Source organism: Lactuca serriola, chromosome 8 (genome assembly GCF_051521515.1).
Source record: "Lactuca serriola cultivar US96UC23 chromosome 8, Lser_US96UC23_V15, whole genome shotgun sequence".
NCBI lineage: Eukaryota > Viridiplantae > Streptophyta > Magnoliopsida > Asterales > Asteraceae > Lactuca > Lactuca serriola.
Window position 1 is genome coordinate 45,005,642 of NC_136415.1, and position 3,966 is coordinate 45,009,607.

Here is a 3,966-nt window from a genome sequence, read left to right on the forward strand (position 1 = left end):
ATTCCAAAACGTCCATGATTTCGATTCGTATTTTGTGTTTTTCATTTTTGATCGATTTGTCTCATTGGATCAAATCCATTTCAACCCCGTTGATTGATCCAATTATTTTTTTAGATCAAACCCCAAAATCAAAATCATTTTTATTCAATAATCATGTAATTCGATTCGTAAGCCCAAAATGATGAGATTCCATTGTGAAGTCAAATACGCATAGTCAAAATTCGTTCTTGTTCATTCGAAAACAAAGAAGGAGATGCAAAGAGGTTGACTGATCTCGTACATCAACACAATCTTGCAACTGATTTCTAATATGAATGACGATACCAGCAGTTGATAAAAAAAAGGTTTGAAATTGGAAAGACTCTCACAGTTGAAATTTAGTCCTTGTTGAGAAATCGAACTTAACTGGTAAATAGTATTGGTTGGGATGTGTTATTGAAATCGAAATTAGTTGGATTGATTGAAATCGAAATCGAAGTTTGATCTAAAAATGTTCAGAAACATTTTGAATAGTTGTATCTGGATAATTGCTTTTAAAGGTCAAATGCTAAAATTCAAAATTCGTATGAGAATTGTTTGTTTGGAACGATTTCAGAAACTGTGAAGGAAGTAACAGTCGATGTGGTTTTTGATCGATTGGGAAGACTTGATTTTTGAAAAGCGAAAGCTAGAGTCGATTGTCGATAGTTGATTTGCGAACCAGCCAAATCGGGTTCGATGGTCGACGATTGATGACGAACAGTTGATTGTTGGGAAGACAATACCGATAACAAAAGATAATGAAATTGATATAGATTGAGATGGTTTGGGTACGAAGGATCAAACTCGATTTGCAGTCGATGTCGATGGTAGATAACAAAATTGAGTCAACTGATATGTTGATTTTGATGTTTCTGGATTTCGAAAGCTTGGGAGTCTGGAATTGATTTTTAAACATGATGAATAATAGTGAAGTGATGAACTCGACCTGTGGTTGTCGATGTTGGTTTGGTGATTGATAACGAATGGGAAGCCATGGATTTTGAAAGCGAATGAGGGTATTTGATTTTTGGGGAAACTGTGATGAAAAAGCGACGCGTGAAGGGTCTCTGTATATTCGATCAGTTTGGATTTTGGTGAATTGTTGAATTGGAGTCAAGAGTCGTTGATGTCGAGTCCTTGTTGACAAAAAGCGAGTCGCTATTGATGATGTAGCTTTGAAGATCCGTGATTTAGTAATTGATGTTTTGAAGTCTGGGAAAGGTCGATCTTAATCGATTGATATCGATCATCAAATAGCTTTGATTTCGAAGGATTGATATTCTGGGAATTTGATTTGGGAAGAGAAATGGTCAATGGTATTTGTGTTGATGAATGAAAAGCGAAGAACGATTGTTTGGAGTTGAGTATCTAATTTCGAAGATTGTTGATTGATGGGTCGATGTGCGAAGCACTATGGTCGATGGTCGAGTTGCCATCGTTCAATAGTCGAAGGGTTGGAAAACGAGAATTAAGTATCGACTAACGAAGGGTTAGAGATGTGGATTTCAATTTTGACTTTCCTTGGTCAAACTTCCCATTCGACTCTTTGTTACAAACGAATTCGGGAAGATAACCAAATGTTTCGAAATTGGTTCCTCATCTTTTCATGAAATGGAAAAATTGGTCCAGTTTCGAAATGGTGACAAAAGTTGTGAAGAATGGCAAAAATTTTCTTTTAGCCCCTGTAGTTTCGAAAAGTTAACCGAAAATACCCAACTTTAGGCTAACAAATCTGAGAAATTGAAGATTTTACAAGATTAGTCCCTGGAGTTTGTGCGAATTTATACGTTATACCCAGTTTCGCAAATGGGGTAGAGTTTCGCATATTAAGTTGTTTTTGGCGCAATGGGTCCCTGCAGAATTCAGAAAGTTATAATTTTTACCCAGATTTTGGAAAATCTTGCAACTCTCACCCAAAAGTCGAAAATTTTCACAAATTGAAAATTTTTTCGAGGCTTTTTCGTGATTGTTTTTCCGTGCAAGATTTTCAAAGTTTCATTTTTGGCACACATCAAGGGGGAGTATTGTGAAGTTCATTCCTCGGGTGCTTCTCACCCTTAATGGGTTATATAATCATTTTTTGATTATAAAAAAGGGAGAATGATAGGTATTCGAAGCGGGTTTTCGGGTATTCATTTGCGGACTTGAAGACCGGTGTTAATTCGAGAGGGAGTTTGGTCTTGATCTCGCGAGCTCGTTGGATATTGAAGTCGGGCATCCAATCCTAACTTTGAGGGGGAGAATGTTAAAGTGCAAAGTCACGCTTGGATGTATTTTGTGTTTTACCCACTTGTATTGTGTGATGAATTGTCTTTCCTATAAATAAGAAGTGAGTGACACTTATTTATGTAAAGGAACCATTTTTGAGTGTTAGACTAGAGAGAGAATTGGTACAATATCCACTATATATATTCTTTCTAGATCTAATATGAGTTTAACAAGATTTATTTACTCCATGTGTTCTTGATTTGTATGATGATTCGCTAGATCTTTCTAATTCCGCACATGTCATCATAATCAACACCATTACATGAATGTAAAGAAGAATTTGATTTAGTCTCCCGTTCCTCAAAAAGTTTGATTGCAAGATGCACTAGGTTGCTTATCTATTGGTTTTTTAGTAGTAGTGTTTGGAATCCATGAATGAAATGTTGCTTCCATATCCCCACTTAGTGTTTGTGAATTTGTAAGGGTGCGTTTGGTTGTGAAATTTTTTTTTTATTTTCTAAGAAAATGTTTTCAGAAAATAAAGTTGAGTTTTAATTTTCAGTTTTCAATGAATATTTTAGACAGCGTGTTTGGTTGGAACCGGTGGAGTTTTCATTTTCCGTTTTAGAAAATTAGAAAACTTTGGAAAACTGTAAAAATCATTTTCTAATTTACACACAATTTGGAAAACTGAAAATTTTCATTTTCTTAGAAAACTCTGGAAAATTGAACGAACCAAACGCGTTTTCAAAATTTCCATTTTTTCTTAGAAAATTTTCCACAGCCAAACGCACCCTAAATTTCTCGGAGTTTCGTATTTCATCTGGAGTTTGGGGTAGAGTGTCAGAGGCTTTGAGAAAATTTGGCTGTAATGTTTAAACTTAAGACTATATCTCATATTTTAGAAAACCAAAGGACCAATTAATGAGGTTTTGTCTATTTTCTTTTTAGATTTCGTTAATGAGAAAAAAATGGTCATGACATTATTTGTTCCCCTCTTTGTAACTTAATTCCTAAGATTTTCATGAAGTATATAATTATAGGGTTTTTGACACCGTGGCACAATCACGTTTGACGAATTTACACATCTAATCACTTAAGTATTTTTTGTGCTCAATTAGTCCTTAAAGTAAGAAATCACGTATCATTTACACCATTATGCAGCTGGAAACCGGAATAACCGGTTCCATCCCTGATGAGGCATTTAAATAAATTTAATAAAAGTGTTTTTGTTGTCCATGTATGCAACACGTCGCATTTAAGTAAATTAGACAAAAAAAATAGCTTTAGATCCTTGATCAATGCAGCCAACTCTAGTTACTTTCTTCTTCCATTCACTTTTTCTTTCTCTGGATGTCGGCGATGCTCTGGCGACCAAACCCAACCAGTCGTGGTGAAGGTGTCTGAGAATGAAACAACCCAACCAGCCAAGAGTACATTTCAAATTAACAAAGATGATGATCACATCGGTTAACATAAAACATGAAATCAGATCAATTTGTGTACCATATGAGATTCTGCTTCAATCCCAATCTATGCTTTCCACGAACACATCCAGGCTTGTTGAACTGATTAGCGATCCATGAGGATTTTTTCATCTTTGGATACGCCTTTTTCCTCAAATCACCATGATCATTATCATCGATTACATACCGGTGACTTAAACGCACTAAATGGGTAAATCATGGGCGATGAACGATGAATGGCAGAGGCAGATGTTGCATAGATAGGGTGTTG